General features: G+C 37.1%; 1 long non-coding RNA gene across 1 annotated transcript in view; it reads right to left on the reverse strand.

Moving 5' to 3' along the window:
• LOC110828983 (uncharacterized) overlaps positions 1-9,819 on the reverse strand; it is a 239,085-nt gene extending 229,266 nt beyond the window's left edge. Inside the window, exon 1 of the long non-coding RNA XR_015533830.1 lies at positions 9,521-9,819. This is a non-coding gene — a long non-coding RNA (uncharacterized LOC110828983). The remainder of the gene's footprint in view (positions 1-9,520) is intronic.
• Between the last annotated feature and the right edge of the window lie 17,101 nt (positions 9,820-26,920).

Here is a 26,920-nt window from a genome sequence, read left to right on the forward strand (position 1 = left end):
GAAAACGTGTAGAAGAAATCTGGTATTCAAGGTTTACAATAAATATTTTGACTGCGCGTGCTACACGTCTCATTATAATAAACTATCTTACCCACCTAAAAATGTCAGGTGAAGCCTCTCTCTTAATCCATACAATATGATTTCCAGTCACCGAGATTCAAAGCACTTAAAAAGATCGTGGCCAATCTTTATTTGTTTTGTGAACTGCCAGCTTTATGAGCAGTTATAACTAACAACGGGCTATATATCTGCTTCCAGTGTTATTATCTATATATATATATAAATACCCATTTATATTTTCATATCCTTAAGCTAACTGCTAATTAAGTGAGTGTTTATTATTTCAAACGTTTCGAGAAAATAAATTATGGTGAGACCAATGAAACAGTCGCTGAGTGGTCTTTCACATAGGCCAATGCTCAATTTACCATTTCCAAATAAATATTTAGGTTTTATAACTTCCAGGACATTTTGTATAGATTAATAAATAATAATGTATACAGTTCATTAATATGTTCCCTCTCAGTGACGTATATATTTTTGTTCTTATTTATTTTAAATAGTTTCTCTATTTTTGCACTGACTACATGGCTATAAATTAGTTTTACTTGAAACTTGGCAATAATCGATTCAAATCACATGACATTCTAATCTCGTGTGACTCAGAGGCCATTCCGTAAGCTTGAACGAGCAAATAAACAGCAATTGGACCAGACTGTGTACATGGGGAGCATCTGTACCTTAAAGTTCATTACTACGATGATAATTTATTTAAATTCCATGAAAATACAGGCGTAAATTATGGTATTATTTTCTGATATAGGCTGTCACGTCCTGCATGTTCCTACGTGCAGAATTATTAACGAGGTCTGGTATTTACTATATATGCCTACTTGGAAGTGTTAACTAAGTGAGACTTCAGGTTCTCACAGCGACGTTCAGACAGAAATCCAAGAGATCTCGAGAGTCGCCCTGGACGAGACGATAAAGTGAAAAATTCGGAACGTCACTTCCTGTTGTAGTCTGTTCAGTTCACAGAAGTGGTAAGGTGTACGCCAAGGTTCAGAAATGATCAACAAAAGACTTATGAAATCCGAAGTAAAGGAAGCTGAATGTTTCTGGAAAGAGGCCATTAAAAATAATGACTTGCTCTCTGATGATACTGTCATCCCACACACAAACAGACTTTTCAGCTGTCATCTCCCTAAATCAACCCGGCACAAAATACTTCTCTGACGATTATAACACCCACTACCTAAATACAGAACCATTTATAGTAATTCAAAATTACACACCAGTCAGGAAATTTCCTGCTTTTATGGACACAAAATATTCGTCGCCGTTATCACAAAGCTTATATTAGACCCATTTAAAGGCACTCCAATGACGTCTACATCTTCATAAAGTATTTCTCTAAGAATCATTTTAATATTATCTCTTCATCTATACCTAGGTCTTCCAGTGGGTCTTTAGTCTTAAGTTTCCGTTTCAAAACATGTTGTGTATTTCTCATTTCTCTGACGTACAGATGCCTTACTCATCACATTCTCCTTCATTTAATTGTCTTGACGATATTGATTGAAGAGTGAAAATTACAGAGTTTTTAATTATATAGATCTGATTATTCGTAATTCTTTGTTACTTATCTGTCGTAAGCAAAGATATTCTCCTAAAAACTTCATTCCTACTCTCATTCTCAGTATTTAACCTGTATGCTCTTCCATAAAATTGAAGAATTATGTCTTACAACCATACAAAACCATTGGTAAATTTATAAATTCATGTATTTTAATTCACTAATTCTGGCAAACAGTTTGTGTGAGTTCTGTTGCACCAGGAAAAGGAAAGAGATATCCATAACAATAAGAATCACTGATAACGAACGAAATATTCAGGGAGATACCGATCACATAATAATTTATGCATAACACATTCTGCCCAGGTCAATAGAAAATATTAAATAAGTTTATGCGGAAATACCTCAATATAAATGAACTCTCTGTTCAGGAATGGGCTGGGTCAGACTATATACCTGTTTACTTACAAGGTAAAGGTGTATTTTATCGCAAATTTCAAGCCCCGAGAATGTCACTAGCTGTAACATTTCTCTATTTTTTTTTCTGACAGAGTGGCAACGCAATAAGTATCGATAAAAGTTATCTCATTTAAACTTTTAATTGTTTTATATATTGGTTAAAGTTTGGAATGCCTTTCCATTAAACAGTCCCATTTAAAGTTTTAATTATCCAGAAATGTGTTCTTTTAAAAGGGAAATAAAATGCATTAATTGAATTAAAGACGTTAGGCAAACAATTATGAAACTTAATTCCTGTAAGATGACATGCTGATTTGTTTCCCAAATCTGATTCCTTTCACTCGCAGTGGACCTGGAAATTTCAGAGTCGGGTTCGCTTCCGGGAACAGGGTATGATTTATTTCTATTCACTAATATTCCCAGCCTCAATTTTTCTGAAGTCCATCCTGTAAGTACGAAGGACACTTTCCCCGGGGATAAAACTTGTCGGGGATTTTTTTAATTGCGCATCGCCATCTAACTCTGAGATACGGGGAGCACTGAGCTTCACCTTATGTCCTCATGTAACTTTATGGCTTAGAGCCACAGACTGGAATAACTGTATTTTATCGTCATCATTAAACCTAATTAGGCCTTTAGATGTTGGTTTAAAATTGTATGTCGTTGATATCAACAGTGGAATGTGTGTATGTCTGGTGTTTAAAATAAATCCAACCCTGTTCTGCAAAATGAAAATTCATTCGACATCCGGAAGGTTTTGACAAAAAAAAACCTTTGTTGGCAAATGTGCATATACGTTTAACCCTTTCGTTGTCAACTGATTTTAAATACAGCTGTAGTTGTATTGACTAATGACATTTACTTTTAGATTTGAGAATAAATTTTACTTTACAAGATGTAAGTCTATTATATTCAGAATTGTGCAATCTTTAAACAAATAGCGAACCTATTTTATCAATTATTTTTAATAAACCAAAGGCACTTCAAAATAAAGTTAAAATTACAGAGCGTAACTTGTTACTTATATTAAAAACCAAATTACATTTTCCTAAAAATAGTTGTTTGTTGTTTCTCGGCACTACAACCCTGTTGTGGGTTTTAGCCGCCTCCTTTTCGGAGGTTTCTTGGTCTTGGTCGTGCGTGAAGTAGTGACCGACCAGCCCACTGACTTCTAAAAATAGTACATGTCAAAATACTATCTACATTTCAGTTAATATATGAGTAGTTTTAATAGTTATAGCAGTAGAAGCAGACTTCTGTTGTTTTTATTTGTTGCTACATATATATATATTTATATATTTATATACACAAAGTAGACAGTGGGACTGAAATATAGGTCTCGAGAACATTGGCTTCATAACAAATTAATCATTATTATCCCCGGGACAGAATAAAACGAAGTGTTCCGAAGTTGCGTCATATCCGATGAAGAGCTCGGACGTACTTGAAGAACTTTCTGGAAGAAGATCGAGGGAGTGTACACGTTAAACTTTCATACGCCGTACTTTCACTGAGAGCTTTATGCTGTTCATACGATCTTCATATACCCCGGCGTGTATTTCAAAAATAGGTCAATACCCGAGGTGGCGCCCACTGGGTAGAACCAGCCACTTCTCTCTTCTTCTTTGGAACTTTGTTTGGTTTTGAAAACTCTCAAGAGCTCTCCAAACCTTTCTCAAGCTATGTACATGCAAGAAAGTTTTATTGTGCACGCTTACTTGTTACTAGCGAGTTCGAATTTGATTAATTTGTCCTTCTACCATCGGTTTCTTTTCATGGGAAAAACAAATACACTTCAGTTTTTGTGATTCAATAAAGAGGCATGTTTGTACACGTATATATTTTGGTTTGCTTTAGAAACTTATTCGGTCGAAAGTAAGTAAAACACATAATAAAAACTTTGATTCCTTGACTACTGATAGACTTTATAAAATCTAAATGTGAACAGTTCCAGAATAAAGACATCTGAGTGGGGCACAGCCGGGAACTCTTTCCGTCTCACTGGATTCGAACTTCGTACAACGCAGCCACCCATTCCGAACCTTGGCCACCGGAAGACGGGCTACACGGTTCGAGTTATTCGAACATTTCGTCAGTCCTTCTTGGATAACGTCAGAGTTGCACTTTGATTTGGGCCATTGCGTACCCACACTTAGGTAATTAGTATAACGTTGGAAGGATAATTAAGATTTTTTATTTCATTATTTAATTTCGTGTCATTTTATTATGGATGATTTTGAAGAAAAAAAATATTAGCGGTCATAAGGCAATACTGCAACAAAATGTGCTTTAGAATAAAGCAAAGATGTTTATTATATATTGGTAGGAACGTCATAGATCGAGTTAAGAATTTGTAAATAAATATAATACTCGTCAAACATGCACGAAGTAAGCAAAGTAAATTACATGGCAATTTTACTAATCAGTTGAGATATATAAATTTTATCAATCAGTAATCAGTTCTATTAATCAGTAAGAATGCAATTTGCTTTCAGGGGATATAATATCAAGTCCTAGAAGTAAGGTTATTCTGAAAATTCTGTGTTTCTGATAAAGTGTTTCGTTTTATAAATTTTATAAGTACGCTGTATTTATGTATAAGGCAAGAATGTTTCAAAGAGCGATTATAAAATGTAAGCAATTTGCTTATCTCTATGTAACAATCATTACTTCACGATTTTAGTTGTGTATAATCATCGCATAACAGAATAATACGTGGATAATTTTAAAAAATGAGTTTACACATCGTACATCATCAAAACTGTAAATTTTGTACCATGTAATGTAAATTAAGTATTTTAACCCTTCGGCGTATATGTCAGTATAATCTGTGTTACTCACGTAACATAAGCTAGTACTTGGCCTATTAAAATAATAAACAAATATAGTCTTCCAGATTCAATTAAATTAATTCTAATATATATTGTGCTATGTTCTTCCCGTAATCAAAATACCCCGACTCCTCACTGCTAAATGGACGAGCTGAACGAATTTAATACAGCGTTCTAAACGAACCACGAACCAAATCAAACTGTTCCAATGCTCCACACTTGTTCGTACAACTAGCAGCGAACAGAAACATCTCTCAATGTAGGTGCGGTGAATGCAAATGCTAAGCCATGACGTGCTCGTTCCGTTGTCGTTCATTTCTAGTCCTACCCAGTTTTCATGGAAGTAGGCATTATTCTACTCGGCGCTTTTCACTGCGAGACGTTGCGAAATGCGGAAACAATGACGCACAGAAGGCGCTTTATCCAGTACTTTGCGTGACTGCATTGATTCACAACGTCAGTGACTGATTGTCATCTGGAAGTCAGTTCTTTCAAAATTTATCACCAAGTGCACTGAAGTGTTCCCAGGGCCTACGATGTTAAACGTATGTATCAAAATTCTAAAACACGCCTACAGTTTTTAAAATTTAAAACATTTGATTTCCAGCAGAAGCTTCTGGTATGCTTGAAAAAATATATTGAATTAGATTTAGTTTTATTATTTTAGATACAGGCTTACAGATTACTAAAGTTAGCATTGACTTTTCAACCCACTGGTAAGAGAAATAGGGGTCTTGTCGGAAAGAGATAGAAAGATAGATTTCTGGACCAGAATTTATGAAACAGGCTTTATAAACCTAAAATTCAATTAGCACAGGAAAAATTGAAATATACTTCAATGCATTTTATAAATACGCATGTATGGTTTTTTCGTAAAAAACGAGTTTACGATTTTACAATAGACTATGCCTATATTATGTTAGGTAACTACCCAAGCCAATCATAATGGCCGCTCGGCTTACTGCATAGGTCTTAGTCTTTTGTATTGTGACCTTGAGAAGTGCCGACACCCACTCTGAGGAGCCTAACAGCTGTCGAAAAAGAAGGTAAAGTTATCCCTCTGTTTAAACACCATGCCATTATGACCTTTAATATGTAAAACTACAGTCCGCAGACCAGGAGAAAATCCCTGCTAGGAATTCGATATACGCGCATGCGCAAGATTTCGCGGTGAGTGGCGACCGATCCTAAAAGCATTCGTTCCACAACCACTGAGCGAACAACAGACGACAGGCTTTCATGTGTTCTAATGGGTACAGCTTTAAGATTACCTCACAGAGGCACAGCGATTTAATCTAGAATATTATCACAACACCCACAGAACACAGTACAGGTGCACTCACTATACGCTACTCTTAACTGCTTGATGTTTTCAGTCTGTGTGTAGTAGAGTAAAACTCTGACGTATCAAACTTCCCACCAATAGCAGCCCTCTAGTCCACCAGGCAGTAAACATTCCCCCTGCACCGCACTAGAAACGACTTCTCACAGCAGGGTTTTTCTCGTCATTTGTGGACAGGTATTCTTAATCTTGGCTCTAGATGGTAACGAGTGTCAGATTTACGAGTAATCAAGGACAGAACCGCTGATATCTACTGGACAGGATATACTCGTATATTTGACAAGGGCTGGACGTGGTGACGAAGACAAAAATCCCTGCCCCTCCTCGAAATAGAGCCCTGGTTACTCACCTAGCAGGCTAACTTTTGTCACGTCAATGATGAATAAAGTGTAGTGTAGTGTACAGAGCTATTGTTACCACGGCATGTATTGTGTACTTACGATCGATACAGACGTAATCGATACCGCCGTGTACAGACAAATATTTCAGTGTCAGGATTCTTCCGCAAACATTTCTGAGCCTCCCCGCCATGAATTCTCTATCAACGTGAGAAAAGACCTTCTTGCTGTGCTAACTGTAGGTAGAACTATTTTTGGAATCTAGTTTAATATTCTGTTCCTAATTTTTTTACGAATTTACCCATCCCTGATTTTAGCCACCCCTTGGTATTCCTACATCGTATTCATCTTTCTGCCGATCTTATATTAGTTAGTAACCTGTCTTGAAATGATTCACTCTACATTACTTTTAAATGCGTATTTACTCTACATCGGTGGTTTATTTTCTACATTTAAGTTAATTAATATCTAGTATTTCACTTCCTTGTTATAATCTTTATGATCACTGACAGTCATAAGAACATTATTTTCGTTTCTAATTTTTTTACAATTATCTAGTTATAATTTTACACAGTATTGTCACAATAGGGTAAAAGGTAAAAACGTAAAGTAGTCTCGCTACACGCAATATAGGTCGCTTGAGGGGGAGAGGTGTTATAGCTCCTACTCATTCTTGACCTTGGCACTAAATAGGGGTGAATGGTCAGCATCATGCCCCGGCCTCGCTTTACCCTCGGGAAAGGATCCCGGTACCCATTGGATAGGAGGTCGGGTGGGACACAGAGGTTAGAGGAGAAATCCTCTGCCCCAGTCGGGGATCGAACCCCAGTCGTCCAGCCCGTAGCTAGCCACTATACTGACTATACTATTCCGGCTCATGTGTCATAATAGGTAGGAATCGTAAATGGTTTAAAGTTATTTAAAATATTAAGTTACTATGTCGGCATGGTACTTTGCGTCTAGTAGTTAATGCAAGCAAAGACACGTGCTAATAATAAAAGTACGTGAATTTTTTTTAAAAAAAGTCAAAATTTGACGTTACATGACATTTAGAGTTAAAACAACGTCTTTAATATACAAATAATCGATTACAGTGTGTACAAACGTCCTAGTGATTCAGATGTGGTACGCCGAGTTGCGGTTTGTCCAGGCTTGCCAACTGAAATGAATATTGCTGTGTGGGTGGAATTTTCAAGTGGAAGGCTAGGAGCGAGTCTCTTGTGCGATAGCATAATGCTGACTGCACCGAGGAGCTTATCGGACTGAGCGCCCAAACAAAAGAAATACACTGACCGTGCCACCTCAGGTACACAGAGTAGGCCCGTCCGCCAGCTCCTCCACCGGCCCTAAAATTACTGCGCCGACTATACTAGTCTGTAATATTTATTGGCGTTAAAGTGAAAACATGTCTATTTTTCCATATTGGATAATCAATATTTAGTTTTATACTACGATGCATAAAATGTGGCTTGGCGCCGCCTAACGCAACCCGTAGAACATAAAAGCCATGAGTGTGGGAATGCTCTGAACAGTAGGGGTAGGGATGAGACGACACATTTGCTACCATAGCAACGTGTAGGGTTCACGGTTACCGGAATGACAGCGAACACCGGTTTGCTTACCACATACGTACAGGAGCCACATCAAACCACGATCTTAAAATCGGGAGCCATTTAAGAGCTTACCCTTATTGCAGTATTTACACAGCATAATTTCTTTTTTCCCATTCCGAAATATAATGTATACACTGATGAATGTTTAAGATATTTAAGCCTTTTTATTTCCCTAGAAAATCTCAACACAGTTTATTATACACGTAACGATACCGACCCAGTGCATAAAGAATTGTTAAGTTTACAATTTTCTAACTGAAGAATTTTCTTGTGACACTATATTCCGTGGTCACCATGAAGAAAAAGTAATTACCCAGTCCCGTGCTAAACACTACAGAAAAGAATATCCACACAGTTGTCGAAATTCTTAAACACCGAGCTTCTAGCAAAAACGTGGAGAGCTAATGAAATTGTTCCTTCAATAGACAGGGTATGGTATAAATTTGTGAAATTACATTTGCTTCAGATGAGTAAGCAAAATAATAATGTTTCATATTAATTAACGCTGCCTGTAATAATCCAGTGTGCGCAAGGCGCAACAAAACCACAACATTCTCTTGCCATGAAAGGGTACCGTGTGCCTATCAACCTCTTGTTTGAGGAACTGTGTGTAAGCGGCGTACGAGAGTCCTGGCGTCATCTTGCATAAACAGCACAGTTTTTGTTTTCTTTTTTGTAATGTTACTCTTGTTATAGTTACGAGGCGAAATTCTGTCCATGTATTTTCGTTCCTGTGACTTTTATTCATGATCTGAATGGCATACCGAACTACTAAAATATCACTTAGACCCCACTTCAACTTTCTAGAATGCATTCAACCGGGGAAAGTATTCACGAATAATGTCTGGAGACGTAGGTCTACCATTGGCATCGTTTTGCATTGTGTTTCTCTCAAACCATAGTCGGAGCAATATGTAGCACGTGTGTAGTGTACATTTAATTTCTAGCTGCAAACAATAAAATACTGATGTTCTTCAAACAGTTGCGAGACATTTAAAATAATTCAGAGACATTCTGAAAATTTTGAGTGGAGATTGGATCTGTTCTCTTGTAACACTTTGTTCGTTCGGCACGTCATGAAAAATGCTAGTAATTATTTTGTATGCATTTGACTTAAACTTTATCACAAAGTTTAATGCAGCAACCTGTAAACGTTTATGGAATCTCAAAACTTTTACGTAGTTAAAATATGAATTAATAAATTCGTCAATGGACTGAACGGTTTAAATGTAGTACAGACTGTGTGAACGGTCGTCAGGCTGCGAAATATAACTTTCCCAGCAGGTAATGGGGAAGAAATGGCTGACAAAGTAAAACTACAAAACGAAACAACCATTGAAATATAAACTATATGTACTCACCAAGTTGTTGTCTTCGTGAATATGAATCCGAACAGCATTTTAAACTCCCAGTGAGAATCTTTTATTAGTTACGTATAGAACACAATTCACTTTCACAGAAAGAAGCACAAAACTGAGGAAAACGTTTATCACGCACGCACCACAAACAACTAGAATCTTCTAACAGAACGAAGTCGTTGGAAGGGGCGGAAGTGGAATCGAATTGTCTACACCAAAGAACATCACGAAATGCTAAACAAACGCTACTCCCTTCCTTCTGCCTTACCTGTGTTACGAAGCGCTGCTGATGTTCATTAATATCACACGAAATGTCTATCGTTCGGAGCCAAACAGCGAACACTGAATATGCTTCAACTATAATTATTCTTGCCGTACACTTTGTCAGTCACGGCCATTGCAAACAAAAATGAGTACAGTTTTCGTCATCAAATTACGTTTAGCTTTAATCGCAGTCTGCTAAATGCAGTACTGCGAACCCAATTTAAAAGATTATGTTTATCCACGTTTTACTGAAATATGGATTTTATTTAGTCTGCACCAATCTGCATTGCGTACCTTTGCTTAAAACGAGTGTATTTAATGTTTCGATAATTTTTCAGTTTCTTTGCTGAAAATAAAACGTCAAATTTTCTCATGCAATTCGCTGATAAAGAAGCTGGTATAGATAAGCAAATTGATAACTAAGGATACATTTCTGTGTCTGATTAAGAGAAAATATGGTAAATGTATGACGCCGTTTACTTAAGCTTCTTTCCGTCTGCTATCTAAAGCAGTGGTGTTCAACCTGGGGTACGCGTACCCCCGGGGGTACGCGAAGACATCTGAGGGGGTACGTGAAATTTAAAAAAATATATATTATTTTATGATAAACACTGAATAATTAGTAATGTAATTTATTTAATTTATTTTAGATGTAGATTATATACTATGTATAATTTAAATTATACACCAACAACTTTGGGGGTACAAAGTTGAAGAGAAATTATATCTGGGGTACGCGAACAAAAAAGGTTGAATACCACTGACATAGACTAGTGGTATTCAACCTGGGGTACGCGAAGACATCATAAGGGGTACGTGACATTTAAAAAATATATACATTATTTTATGATAAACACTGAATAATCGGCAATGTAATTTATTTAATTTATTTTAGATTTAGATTATATACTATGTATAACTTGAATTATACACCAACAACTTTGGGGGTACAAAGTTGAAGAGAAATTATATATGGGGGTACGCGAACAAAAAAGATTGAATACCACTGATCTAAAATATATGTTGTTTGTTATAATTGCTGCAGCTAATTTTTTTTCTGCATACTTTTTGCAAAAACCATATTAACATGGCGTTTGAAACTGAATCCAGGTACGAACACCGCTTTATGCAGAAGTCCAAGCGTGCGTATTTAGAGGCCCAGAATCAGTCACTATGCCTAGTACAATTTGGTCCCAGTCTGTTTTATTATAAATTATAGATCAGGGTAATTGCAGCATTCATTCTGTTGATATGGGATTTTCTAAGTTTGAACTGAAATGTTTACTGATAACCTTGCAGTTTCTCTGCCAGCATAGAAATAAATGTTACAAAGCCGATATTGCATACGTCACAGTTGTAAGGGCGGGATGTGTTCTGATTAATATTACGCATAAATCTTTGCATCTTGGTGCAGGCGTATTCGAATCTTGGACGTGATATTAAAAATCCTGTTAGGGGGCTGATACTTCGCTGTTTCCTCTGAGGGGGTTTTTCAGAAAAACGTGGACTTAGTTTTTGGGCCTATATCGGTATATGGTCACCTTATGTAGTTATACATTATCTGCGTGGATGCTGCAGAACGTTCGGGCATAACAGTGCCAAGAATTATAAGTGTGTACGGTAGACTGTGCACTGCCACGGTGGTCTAGCGGTTAGAACGCTGGCCTTGTAATCCTGGGGTCTCGGGTTCGATTCCCGGCGGTGCCCGAATTTATAACTTGTGTTGTGCAAGGCCGTGGTCTAGGCAACACGGAGTTTTCCTCCGGGGGCTTCTCAGGTTTCTCCGTGGCATCCCAACAATTACTCCATTCACACACAGAAGAAGGCAATGGCAAACCACTTCTGGATCATCTGCCAAGAACGTATATGAACAGGTCCCAGTCCAAGAAAAGGATGGAAGGATCCTGTTCATATGGACCTGTCCTCAGACAGAACACTACAAATAAAATAAAAACGGTAGACTGTATTGCAAAGCCAAATTCTATATATCGTCGTAGCTTGGCACGTCAGATTGGGTCCTCTGACGATATATGTCAATCTGTATTTTGTTTTTTTCGCTGCATAGAACAACATTCAGTTGATACTGACACAGCAATTACTGGTTTAATTACACCGCGATGAAAGTTAACTGTTCTATTAAAATATCTGACACAACCATTTGCTTTATTCTTTCTGTTAACTCGAAGTAACAGTACGTATTTATATTTTTAAAAACAAAAGTGTTCCATTTCGCGCAACGCAATATTTATCATACACTTTGAACTGAACGAAGGAAGGGGGTTATAAGTGGCTGAAGAAAATTACGTGCAGGGTAATGAACTTTTCGATTTTATGAAAGGGGGGTATTTCTTTCCTATCTAAGAAAATATTAGCCTCTGAAAAAGAAATGTACTTCATGAAATTAATTAGTTGGTGAAAGTGGTCGTGCCTTATTTTAAACTGTGACTCCAACATTTTCAGAATAGATGCTGAAATGACTATGTACATCAGTCACTAGGGCAGGGATCAGAATAATAAATACGTTTTAGAAATTACCTGATTTAAAGTGATGTAACGCAGGTTCAGAATGATAAGTGCAATTTCATATTTCGTTATCACGACATCTTAAACCTTGCAGAAACATTGTATGTAGACAGTTTTAAATAATTATTTTTCATAGATTTACTAAATGGGATAGGGCCCAGCACGGTAAGCTGCTAGTCGCTAGTCAGACCAGATATTTTTCAATTTTTATGTTTGCCGATGATTCAATGCCGTATTCACAAAAAGCCATAGAGTTGTACTTATTATCGGCAATGCAGCACATTTTATTGAAATTAATTTAATTTTCTTAAACCAATAGACTATCATTTAATTTACAAACTTTTTCAAATGCAGTAAAAATTTCTCGAAGACTATCTTCTGGCCATTGTCCTATCTATTTTGGTTCAATTTTCTGAAACAGCTTATTTCCACTCATTATAAATTTTACCACAGCAAAAATATATTCAACAAGATATTACCGTATATCAGCACGCCTATTTTCATACTTTGTATTTATATTTGAATTGTTATTAGCAAAAACCTTTCACATACGAACTACATAACAGATTTCATTATCAAGAACACTAAATTGCCGCTGATGCTATGTGTAGTAACACATATTTCATCCACTTTTTACAGTTATAAAAGAGTAACATTAATTCCCTTTATATTACAAGCACCTTTGTACTAACTAGTAAAAATAAAAATGTTTACTAACAGCTCTCGAATCTCACTGTCTGGATCGCAACTGCTGATGCTGTGGTCTGCGTCCGTTTTTACTTCCTAACAGATACGTGTTTCTTTCTAATTGCAACACAAACGACTTCAATGATTTCGTCACGATCGTCCATATTAATAACAGTGTCATTATTTGGCCCGAGTTTCTTATTTATTGGCATTTGAAAAAGGAAACCATTATAACACTGAAAGACAAAACCGTTATGTTCTTCTTCTTCTTCAATTCATAAAAATCAATAAAATTGCTGTAATTTCAACATGTAGTTCCCACGACAGGAATGATAACCGATAAGAATATATAAATTTGCGGAAAAATATTTTGGGGGGGCTGAGGTGAAGACTAAAATCATTTAAATTATTTTTATTGATGGTTGCAGTGATCGCTCGTTCTAAATCGTGGATTTGTGTCCGCATTTTCTGTATTTTAATGCCCCGTTAAAACAACGGAGAGGCCTTACGTCGTGCTGATCACGACCTCAAGGCGTTCTACCATATCTCTTAATAAGTTCGTAATGTCGGAATTAATCATGAATTGAAACAGCATATAAGGCTTAATCCGCAAAATCTGAAGAAAAAGAATAAATACAATGTTAAGTCATGGAATACATCGATTTGGCTCAGAATATCGGGCTGTAATACAAGGGAGTTTTGTAGCCACTCCCAATGCAACTTCTTTCTTCCAGAAAGCCCTATTTGTCCGACCTGTACCCTTTATATTCCGGATCTATTGTATGTACATTTCGAATGGTTCCCCATTTTCTTTGACTGATAGTTGTTAAATCTTTCTGTCCAGTCCGTAGCACACTATTCTTATCCATTATTCCGATACTTCATCAATTCTCTTTCCTCTGCTTCTATAGAAGTCCAGTGCTGGAGGCAAGCCTCACAACCCTTTTACAACATAATGAATTTTGTGAATCTCCTTCCAATATCGAGAACTCTACCCTAACATCGTCTCTGTTCGTGTCGTGTTCCCCAGTGTTCAATTCTTCAGTGTTAGCAAAGATCGTGTTTACGTGATATCTGCTTTGATTTTATTCCCTTCTTCGGGTCAGTTCAGGTGTAACTTCAGCTGCTGGAAGGTAATGCTTACTGATTTATAAAAGTAGTCGAAAATAAAACTATATTTTATTTCAGCTTACGATATATAATCTTTTAACATTTTTTACATTCACCTGGACTCGGTGTCTGATGAAAGCATCGGACTTCTAAAATTTAAAGAACTCTTAGTTCACAAGACGAAATAGTCTTACTTCGATAAATATGACAAATAATTTATATGTCTAAATAAATATTTTAATGGCTGAAACGTATAAAAAAATTTCTCAATAAATTTTTGGCTTTCAGATTAACGGATAATTTGTCGCATATTTATTCATGACATATAATAATTCACGGGAATTAAATGTAATTACTGTGTTTCTTCCATGAGTATTAGTTTATTACAAGCTTACACACCAATATCGATATCTTCAAAGCCGTATGCACCTCAGATACCTTCGTAGTTAATGTTGCTTACAAAAGTAATAGATATTTATTCTGAGAACTGAAAGTAGACAGTTATTGGGTGTAGAAGCTTATGGTAGCTTACATACAATTACCGTAGTTACCACTTTGGTTCTAAATCTTAACACAGGGCACTCTGAACGACTATTCAAACAAAGAGCCTTTACTGTCGTATAAATTGCTCTGCAAACTATATAATAATAATCTTGAAAGATATTCTTTTCTGGTGAACAGAAATATTATATTCATAACACTGTCGTAATACAGAAGCGAAGTCATTACTTCGGCACACTTTAGAGAGCCCCCCGACGAAGAACGGGCACTTTCGCTAGGTGAGGAGTAACTGGGAAGACGATAATATGGAAGCAAGAGACAGGTGCAATATCAGTTTCCTGTGTTCCTCTATCAGTGCACGGATTCCTCTTCTCTCCATAACACATGATTTATACCACGCAGCGCCTCGCTTAACGCTAAATGTAAACATAAAACGAAGCTGTAAGAAGTGAATTATTGAACAGAGCTATAAAGAACGAACAGCATAAGTTCTGGCTACGTGTAGAGGTATAGAATAAAATAAAGCCGAGGATTGATACTTTGTCTTAGCTAGTTGGGAAACAAATTTAGAACTTTGGTACAACTTAGACTGGGCCATCTATTTAAAACAGACCAATCTACTCATCGCCACCTTAATCAGAACCTAAACAACTTTCATGCACAGTTTTTTTTACCAAATTTGAATTCTTTCCCTACTGAACATGGATCATGCTTAGTAGAAACAAATAATTTGGGAATAATCTTAGAAAATTTCATGATGAAAGACTTTTAAAGAGACCTATACATAAACAGAGACACAACAGCAATAACTAGTCATCTCTGGTTGCTGATAAACGGTCGTAAAGATTTAAGATATTTGTGGCTACGGATGTAACGATGACTGTGTTTTGGGATGTTGCGCTCTGTCGCCTTGAAGATGAAGACAGCAAGCACCTCTAAAACATTGGTAAACTTCTATACGGTGCATCGACCCAGATGACATCTATCCTTAACTACTCTCTTTAAACGCACCATTTACCACAAAAATGATATCAGTCTGAGCCTTTATTATCCTGGTCTATAGTCTTCTTCAGATTTAAACGACATGAGTCCTGGACTCAGCTGACTCACCACAAATAAAGTACTGAAAAGCACAGCAGGGGCAGTGAAGAATAGCATAACCACATGAGTCACACTATGTTCCTTCAATATCGTAAGGAATATAAGTATTTCAAGAGTGAATTTATAAAACTCGCTGTCATTGCGATAATTATGTTCTTGCCTGCAGTTCTCTTAGTTTACAAATCATAATTTTGATCTTTCTGTCTAGCATCCTCCCTCTAGAACTCACAATACATAGCTTTGTTCTCGTAGCTCACAACTTTCTTGCAAGAGTTCAAATTACATTTAGCTTGTAACACTACACTCAAAAGATATCAGTGAATTACAACCGTAAAAGAAACTAGATACCATTTATTCTTGGTGAAAACAAGAGCAGAAAGTGGCGTGTTAGAAAGAAAGTATTCTTTTTCTTTTTAGTTTTCTCGAAAGTGAATTTTGTGGACTCGTGTGGTTTTGAAAATAACCGACTCAATTATTAAAATCTCAATGCTTGATGTATTTGCCGGTACTTTTACATTTAACAACCCTGAGTTTTTCCACAAAGTACACTTATGAGCTTCTACATTCTCAGAATAAACAGCGATTTCCCTAAACTGCGTTTCAATTTTATTTTTGTAACGGAAACACTTTTTGTTTTCTTTGTGAAGGTACTGAATTTTTAAATGTTTTTTAGATGAGTTTCGCGCATCAAAGGTTCGAAAGGAAAGAAACGAGGTGTAAACTCATATCGTTTGTGCAGATATGCATGCAGTGTGTCTACACTCAGCTTTATAGATAGGTTATATTTCGACTGTTTGTCTGCCCAACTGTGAAGACTACAAGTTGCATGATGTCATAAAATACAAGAATTTGCATAACCCGATAAAACCAAAAGGCTTAACCTTGTTGTAGCTAAGGACTTACTGAATACATTTCCACCTGTCGGATAGAAAATCTACAAACTAGAAGCTGGGGCCTATATTGTCGTGAGATGAAACGGTACATTACAAAGAGTCTATACTCCTCCGAGTACACGGTTTAAAAAGTACGAAACTTTCATACTGGATAAGCCAGTGCGACAATATGATATTAAAAAGAAGATAATACATTGCAGGAAAGTTTTGTTACGAGGAAACAGTAGCCTTTGGAGTAGTTAAAAAAAACCTTTTGTAACGTGACCACCCTTACCACTTAAAAAAGGTCTCGTTTTTATACAGTCTATTAAATATTTTCTAATGGTATGTCTCAAAAGATAAAGCAGAGAGAGTATTTATTCAGCTGTCTGTAATCTGTTTATTCTCCTCACATGCGGTCGATAAAGATAAGTGTCCGAAATTATATTTAGATCTGCGCGTAATTAAAAGAGAGTAACTGATTATTGCTATTTTGGTTCTTTAGATCCCTTTGGAGAATGTGTTCCTAGAAACCGGTAGTAAGCTATATAGCATTTCATATGGAAAATTTCAAATTGTTCCATCATATCAAATCTAAAACTTCTTGACGATGGTGAAGAGTCAATTGAATAAAAAATTTCTTGGATATTATCCATCGTCTAGTAAATATAAAACGTAAAACGACGTTTCGGAAATGAGACTCTATCTCCATCTTCAGGTTCCTACACAGTTTGGCCCACTAGATAGAGCTAATCCCTATTTCCGGACAAAGTAAAAAAGTGAAAGTCCCGGAATATTCTTTTATGTCCCACGGATGGATGGTATGGTGATGTCTTTTTATTCCGGGACTTTCACTTTTTTACTTTGTCCGGAGATAGGGATTAGCTCTATCTAGTGGGCCCAACTGTGTAGGAACCTGAAGACGGAGATAGAGTCCCATCTCCGGAGATACGTTTTACGTTTTATATTTACTAGACGATGGATAATATCCAAGAAAACTTTTATTCAATTGTTCCATCATCCTCGTCAGTTGGTTAAGTACGAAATTTAGTCTTATTGGGAAAATATTTGTGGAAGGTTAGATAAAAATCACTAATAATTTCACCTCCAGGTTATTTGACAGGACGTTTTTCAACGAGAGGGAATACATAAAGTAGCATCAATGAAGAAAAACTTATCAAAACATCCTATCTACAGGCTTAAATTTAACCTGGTACCTCGAGAGTACGAAGCAGGAATGGAGGCCACTGCTTCGTGACGTATATTTCGCCTCGGGAAGTTGACATTTTGTCTAATGCAGTTCGTATTCGACAACGGAATGGTACAGGATGATTCAGAAGTTCTTGTAAATCAGAAGAAGAAAACAGTTTGGAAATGATAAGTGATTAAAAAATTCTGTGCACAAAAGCTCTACAGATGGCACACGGGACGCTTTCAATACTTGTTCTTCTGATGCACAAGGACTTTTGAATAATCCTGTATGATTATTGTAAATTATCAGTTGCAAAATATGTGTAAAGGACACGTCATGACCAGCATTTTTCGGGAATTACTGAGGGAAACTGTGTTACTTCTTTACATCAGCCTTTCGTCCCTTGGCGAACTTATCGTCTTGAGGCTTATGTGAACAACGTACTTATCTTCCACGCCGAATGCTGTAAACGTAGACGATCAGAGAGTCGCGCTCTGAAGTACGGAATCTACATACTTAAGAGCTTACAGATAAGAAAAGCTCGTCGGAACCATCTTGACAGTGGCAAATGGTCCAGTCTTGTTAGTAGCACTCCTCCAAACCACCTAAAATTATCGGAATATGAAAATCCTAACGGTTTAGTACAAAACACAACAGCGGCGTTTTATTATTGTTGTTGCTGTGGTCTGATTGTTGGGAAATTTAATAACATTTCCACACAAACTGACGTCTAGACCGAGGTTACTGAGAAGATTAACAATCCACACTTGTATTGTGGGGGCACCTAATTTCAATCTGACAGAGTTATAAGCTATTCTCAATTTGCGTGCAGTATCTCTCATACAGACAACGATCTTCAGCATTAACATTCATCTTTCTCTTTTATTTTATGCTACATAACACATTCATTTGATACAGAGTTGTTTCATAACGAATGACGTAACTAACTTCGTGATGTAATATTAATTGATAGTCTTTAAAATATTGCACCGCGTTAAATGAGGATGTCCCGGACTGGTGTTCGTGTATAATAAAGCGGTCACTTCAAAAACACAGGCTGCATATCTCTGAATAAGATGACGCCAAACTTTCAGGGTTGGGTATCGGACATTCAGGGGAAGCTTTTAGGTTGTAATTTATAGCGGGCACCATACGAGCCTACGCTATCGACTGAAAATAGATTCGTATTAAAATAATTAAATTGATAATAGATTTATACGCCTAGTTCTCGCATAAAGACGTTTGCCAAAACATTGCTTTTGCATTCTCAATATAACAAAATGTCTAATAAATAAATATTATTTTCTTAGTAGATTACTCCTTATAATTACACCTGAACTGCGTTTCTACAAGCACAGTGCTGAAGTCAGGGCCACATGATGAACTGGGTGTAGTTTGTTTCGAATCATAAGTCTCGATCTATATGAAACGTATTCCTAATGTGATTACAGATTTAAAACAGGAAGTGCCAGAGATAAGTTTCTGCAAATAAAATGTTATTATCAGGGCAGCTCTTCGTAGGGTAGGGTAGGCCCACTTAGATCTGCCAGTCAGACTCAAATATCACCACGTGTTTAGAGATCATTAGCCAACGATCAAGAAGTTATCATAAGAAAAGGCATTATTTTAAAAATCTTTCTGGCATTCAAAACCAACGTTTCATACGTTCTTGAGTTGATGAGCCATGATGATGGAGGCAGCACGAACCTCTGAAACGTTGGTAAATTTTTACCAGAAGACAGTCTTCTTAGGACTTAACGCCGTGAAACCCTAAATTCTTACCGAGTTCGAAATTTGCTTCACGTTTTCCTCAAGAGGGATTAAATCGAACATCGCTGTGAGAACAGTCTCCTTCGAAGAGCTGAAGTAGGTGTGTCAAGTGTTTCTGGAATTACACCCGAGGAAGGTGGTGGAGAACGAGTTAGTTAGTTAGTGAAAGGTAATTAGAGGGGGCACTTTGCGTTAACACGAATCGAATTTGGACCCAATATCTTGAGGGAACCAATTTGTACGAATTCAGTTTCTGACTCTTCGAAGGCGAGAAGAAGTTCTGGAATCACAGTGAAGAGTCTATTGATGGTTCGAGCAGCATCGTTTTGCAGTGCCTTTTGGAAAAAAAAAAACTTCTGCTGTTCGATTGAACACGAACCTTCCAAATGCGCAACGTGCAGCTGGAAATGAAGTTGTTTTATTCCTATTAAAATATTTTACTTAATGGTAATTAATGCGTTGTTTAAAAGCGCTACATCAACTATTGTTTATCTAGAGCAGGGGTGACCAACCCGCGGGCCGCATGTGGCCCGCCTTGAACATTTTTCCGGCCCGCGAGATTCATCACACTTTTACAAAATATATTTACATTTAATTTTTAGTGCTATATATTTCTTTACAATGTACGCTTAGTATCATTATTATTATATTATCTATGTTTACATGTAAGAATAATAGTAAACATAATAATAATAATAACTAATTATGTTTCAATTTTTCACTCCAAAAAAATGTCTATAGTGTATCTAAATCTAATATGGGGATATATAATTTTATATGTGGCCCGCGGAGTTATGATGCATTTCCAAAGTGGCCCGAAAGATCATTTGGGTTGGCCACCCCTGATCTAGAGTCACGTAGAAGTTGTCTTGTCTTTCAAATTTTCCATTCCAGAATTCGCGTGAAGTTACTTGGGAAAACCGGGTAAGAAAACTAATGTTCCGGGTTTTTCTCCTTCGTCGTTTTGCTTCTGGTATTATGCTGATTTGAGCTGGTGACCTAGCATTCTTCTATAGAAACCTTTCAGGTAGGCCAAAATTTACTACGGCTAAACGCGACATCAGGCTGACTAGATTACCCTACCAGAAACTGAACCTCGAATTTCAGTTCTTTGATCACCGACAATCAACTACCACGTAGCAAATCTACACAAGGGAATTTCTGCACAGAGCTGGGTCATAAAGTGTTTTGTGCATTAGGAGGAAGGTCAACCCCTCACTTCGTTTCCAACAGGAACCTTGTATGTCCATTTTCAACGTCACCCGAGCGGGCGCCTTGTAATGACGTCACAACACGAAGTACCCATTATCGGCTGAGTGTACTTAACATAAGGTGTTTTGTTGTATTATCACTTCACTGGGTAAAGTGTACATAATGGGAGACAAAGACGGATAGAATCAAATACAAACGGATCCTGGTCCACAAAACGAAATTATGGCTCCTTTGTTACACGCAGAAGATCCATTAAGCGGAGATAACATAGTAAGAAAGCGACCTCGTCGTCCGGTAGCTGTCACCTTGATGAAGTACACAGTTCGGTTACGTCACGGTAGGCCTTAACCTGTTTCTACTAACACCATTTAGCTCCGTTTCAGAGACCACTGCACACCGAACATGAGGTGATCGGAAGGAAGTTTCTTTAGCATATTTACTGTACTAGAAATAATTTAAAATATTAATATCGTCAAATACAATATTCTATGTAAGATTTGAGGTTTTCACAGCGGTGAGTATGAAGATTTCTGTCTTCTGGGTTGTTGCGCTGTGTAGTCTGGTAGATGTTTACCAACGTTTCAGAGGTCATACTGAATTGCCCTGATGACGGAGGCAGTATGACCTCTGAAATGTTGGTTAACATCGACCAGATTACACAACACAACAACCCAGAAGACAGAAATCTTCATACTCATCGCCCTGATGATGGAGGCAGTATGACCTCTGACACGTTGGTTAACATCGACCAGACTACACAACGCAACAACCCAGAAGACAGAAATCTTCATACTCTGATGATGGAGGCAGTATGTCCTCTGAAACGTTGGTAAACATCGACCAGACTACACAGCGCAACAACCCAGAAGACAGAAATCTTCATACTAAGAATCGCCCTGATGATGGAGGCAGTATGACCTCTGAAACTTTAGTAAACATCGACCAGACTACACAGCGCAACAACCCAGAAGACAGAAATCTTCAAATACAACATTATTTCACATTTTTCCCCATATGTTTCGGCCTAATGTGGGGATTTTCTTGTGATGGCCATAAGTAGAGAAACCGTATATTTATAAAATATTACACTTTATAGTTGATACATTAAATTATTCTTTTGGAAACACAATAACAGACAGTACTTAAAAGTATATGCTTAGAATAAGCGATTAACGAAGTGCTAACCGCACCAATGGAAGTGAAGTCCACAAGTCCTGAGCTAATTTGTGCGTTGCTAAAAAACATGAAGCAATATTTGAAAACCAACAGCTAATATTTCCTTATTTAAAAAATAATAGAATTAAGTGGATTCTTCTGTCTGTTGTTCTCTGTCAGTCTTTCAAGTAAACAATATAAGCCTGTTTGGTTTCAGCCCGAAGTTTTGAGGATCTACCAGCAGACGATAAGACTCCCGTCATCCCAAATGAGGCAAATGGAACTCCTTCTTTGACAGATTCTCTTCTACCATTTTATCTGGTTCTTTCATACCATCTTATATCTGCACATTCTTTTTCATTTATAGCACGTACATGTAGGAATTCTTAATATCGTCACTGAACATCGCAAGCGAGTGGCTGGCAGTTCTGTTTCTTATTTAGGAGGTCCCCGGTTCAAATCTAGGCTATTCTCACGTATATTTACTTTTTTTCCTTGAAACAACCAGGCAAATTTGGGCCAGTACCTTAAAACAGGCCACAATCTGAGCTACTGTGAGTGTTATTACATAAATCATTAAATATTTGTATGCATTTCTGAGTTCTCTCACATGTGATACATGACCCGTTAATGTACTTTTAAATTATTAATTTTATTTTTATTTCAATAGGCCTCCAAATACTTGGTCAGTTGTAAAAACTGTTAAGATTCTTGAGATGTTATTTCTTCCAGATTTTAACAACATCAAACGAAAGAAACTGCCTGTGAAAATTGGGAGATATGGCGTTTGCCAGGATACAAACATCTAATAACGAAGCCAGGGACATGATCTGTCAATCGCGTGGAAAATTAAGCTTCAGACCAGTGATGTGCTAAATGGATTGCACGTAAATTGTTCATTAGTAGAGCAGAAGCAACCAGGGTTCTTCATCCAAACCTTTAAATATTAAGAACCGCAAAGCTTATCAGAATTGCGAAGTTTACAGTTTCCCTGAGGAACTTCATGCGGGCTCCGTGCTATAGGATGCTAACGAGAATATGAAGATCACAAGGCTAAAATAAACTACCCCTTCCCTACGTCACATTAGGCATAATAATACACGAAACCTCTTTCCGTATATTATTATTATTATTTGTCAAGCACTTAAATAAATAAATTGAATTAGCAATAGTAGAGTATTATTATTATTATTTAGTGTTCTGTCTGACGACAGGTTCATATGAACAGAATCCTTCCATCCTTTTCTCGGACTGGGACCTGTTCATATACGTTCTTGGCAGATGATCCAGAAGTGGTTTGCCATTGCCTTCTTCTGTGTGTGAATAGAGTAATTGTTGGGATGCCACGGAGGAAAACTCCGTGTTGCCTAGACCACGGCCTTGCCCAACACAAGTTATGAATTCGGGCGCCACCGGGAATCGAGTATATCTTTACTAAATTCAATTGATTTAATTGAATCAATTACCACTATATCCATTACTCATTACAACTTCAGCAATAAATGTTTCTAAAATAAAGTACCTGGGCTTTTACACTATCACCGAACATAATAATAACTACACAAAAAACATATTTACAATGGCAAGCAATAACAGTTTCTCAGCATACAAAGGTTTTATCTCCTGACAGACCTACGCATGAGCTAGCACGCTAATCCGTGAGCTACAACGTATTTTATTGTTGGATTATAAACGCAACATTAGCTAAAAATAACACTAACGACTAAGATTTGTATGATTGTAAGCAAATGTAACAGAAAAGCAGGTTTTACAATTCTGGCTGCAACACCCTATTCTCGCGTGTTTTTATTTTTCTTAATAACACTTGTTTCTGCTGTAACTAAGCCATTAAGCAGCCTCTGTCTAATACGTGCCTGCATCTATCGAAAGCTATAGTATAAAGTATTGTTAATATTTTGCAAAGTTTTTGTAGCTTCGAATTATTACAACCCACTGATTAAATACATACGTGCATTAGAACACCCTATGACATAGGCACAGTTTTCAATAGATTTGTCATATAAATTATTTCCTGTCGACTCAGCGTCCTTATCTTTTATGACTATGGTTGAAGACTTTACGTGAAGTTGATTGTTTTCTCTGAAGTAAATCACTCGAGGGGTGTTTTTTAAGGGACGGCTTAAGGAGGTTTTTCAAACGTTACGTTAATTTTGGGAATGTCTTTCGTACCGGCATTACTTAAAGTCCTGCGGGATTGAATGGTTGTAATTTTATATTGAATTAAAATATGAGAATTATTCAAGAGAACGGGAGATTTCGGAAATGATAACTTATTTCGGCTTTCATGTAGGCAAATATATATATATATATATATATATATATATATATATATATATTTGTACATGTGTATATATAATATGAATCAGTATCAGTGCCGGATAAGCGTGTGGGTTTTGTGGTGACGATGATGACACTTTTGGTTCAATATCACTAATGTATTATGTAAGCGGTACATACATACTGTGTCCGTGAAACAGCCAGTTATGTAGTCAATTAGTGGATCTGCTAGACAGAATGCAGATCACTCATTTGCTTTGAACAGTTGCTGGGCAGAATCTTTTGAAGCTGGCACGAACCAGAATGAGAATTAGTTTTGCTGTAAGTCTTGTTCATGCAGCGTCAGAGCTAATTGATCTTACACGCAAGACTCAAATATCAAGACGAAGAGCAATGTGTAAAAGTTTTATGAGAGTTAAGGATTAGGTTTTTTCTCTACCGAAATATGTGTTACGTCTTCCTATGGGCGCGTAACTTAAAATACTAACAAAAATATTGAAAAGTGTAAATCATTTTTCAATTAGGATTATGTATCATGCTTTACTCGCGTGCGACCAATTCATTTCTGAAGTACAGTACCGAGCTCATTTAATCTCTGGACAGGGAATTTCGCAATTCGTCTCAGAAAGTTTCTACTTGCCCAGTTCAGCGTTTAATGATAATAGCGTTTCAAATACAATCCACTCAGTATTAAATCTCTGTTAATGGAAGCCAAAGTTTACGCTCCACTAACACTAAGGACCTCAACCAATTTATTTCATTTACAAATTCTCAGTGTCCGTTTCCGTAACATTGATATCAACGTTGTATACCCGTTTCCTTCTTGGTCAAACAGGTGGCCGCTTTCCAAGACAACTAATTATCAAATTTAGATTTGTCTTTTTCCGTCACATCCGTGTTATATGTCCAGTCCATCGTCGTGATCTCCTGCGTTTCACAGTCATATAGATACTATTTGTCCTCCACATTTAACTAATGTAAAAAAATGTAATTGGTCCTCTTTAAAATGTTGTAGTTTATTTTGTCTAGTTCGAGTGACAAAATGAAGTGCAACTTCAGAGACGAAACCTCAAATGTTGACAGAAATTTTGATATGTTGCTGGCTCGTCTGACTTGTCGCACACAGATCGGGGTATTGGCGGCGTGGTACTTGTCAGAGGAAAACCGAAATAGTGGGATAAAACCTACCTCAACCGATATCACTCTGTTTTTGAACCCGGGACTCCAGCCAGGGTTACTTATATGCTAAGAATATTAGATAAAGTAGTGGTCTATTTGCAGTGTATCTTCCGATGTTAGTTTTAGTTAGACTAAGGAGAGCTGTTGCCAGCCAGAGGAGAGATGGATCCTTATTCTGCTTGAAATTTCCGGGAAACTCGAATTTCAATAGAAGTTTCGATGCTCAAAGGACCAAGCTTTGCTGCTACACACGGTGTTCTATGTCACGGTTGAGCGAATCATTTCATACGTCTCTTGCTTCTTACTAGTCTAGCTGACATTCTCACAAACTAAATTATCATAAGTACATACATGAAGGGCTTCAGCAGAACTGCAGTGTCTGACCAGTTCTTCGGCTAGATATTGAAACGATTAACACAAATTTCCCGGAAGCCATTTTAACTGTTCCAAGAATTTCGTTTCTCTCTGGGCTGCAGCACCGTACAGTCTGGTAGAAATTTACCGACTTTTCATAGGTACTTGCTGCCTCCATCATCAGGGAGATGGTCGCCCTGGTGATGGAGGCAGTAAGTACCTCCGAAACGCTAGCAACGTCTATCAGGCCACACAACCCTACAACCCAGAAGACAGCCATCTTCAGACTCGGCGCCATTGGAACTCCAAATCTCACTTAGATTTATATTATTTATATTATGTACGATAACTGACGTAAACGTTAATAGCGATTCAAAATTTGCAAAGCTGCATGTCTGTACTAAGTAAAACTTTCCAATCCTCTTCAGATTGGTAGTTAGTTAGTCGGGTAAATTATTTGAGCATATAATTAATTGCATATTAAATTTGGTTAATAGTTTCCTGTGTACTTACATATTCATTTATTTCTTACGTAGATAAGTAGTAGGGTGATTAGTTAACGTGAATGATTAGTTGGTTGGTCGCTAAGGTAGATAGTCTTTATCAAAGCAATTTGATTATTAAATGGGCCTAGTTAGTTAGTTACATGTTTTGGGCTTTGTCAGCTGAGCTGCCCATTTCACACAGAGTGTGTTGTCGCCGCCAGAGAGCACTGTGAAATTTAAAATGTTAATTTCCTTGGCCAAGGGGCACGCAATATCGCGATTACTGCATTTCTCTTTATACCGAGTGCACAGCCAATGTTACTACAACGTTAAACATGGAGCTCGTATGTAAATTGGAAAGTGGTAAAATAAGTCCCTTTGTACATGTAATTAACCTGCATAGACGTAACCATTAATCTTGGCCTTTCCACAAAATAGCTAGTGATACATATGAAGCTATACAAAATGCACAACGAATCAGTTCCCTCATATCAGTTGTAAGAATTAAGGCAAAATATAAAGTCCCGAATTATTTTAATTATTCCCCAGTGAATGTCAACTATGAATGGCATTCTGAATTGGTATAATGCTCCGTATGAGTGACTGAAATATGATAACCACAGTGTTAGCCATTTTGAGATAAAAAACTGGTTGTGTTGACTGTCACGTGATGCGATTTCTTTGAGCCGATCTAAACTGA

This window comes from Zootermopsis nevadensis, unplaced genomic scaffold, assembly GCF_977971745.1.
Source record: "Zootermopsis nevadensis isolate Lab colony 2312 unplaced genomic scaffold, Znev_1.0 Znev_ptg000006l, whole genome shotgun sequence".
Classification (NCBI taxonomy): Eukaryota; Metazoa; Arthropoda; class Insecta; order Blattodea; family Termopsidae; genus Zootermopsis; species Zootermopsis nevadensis.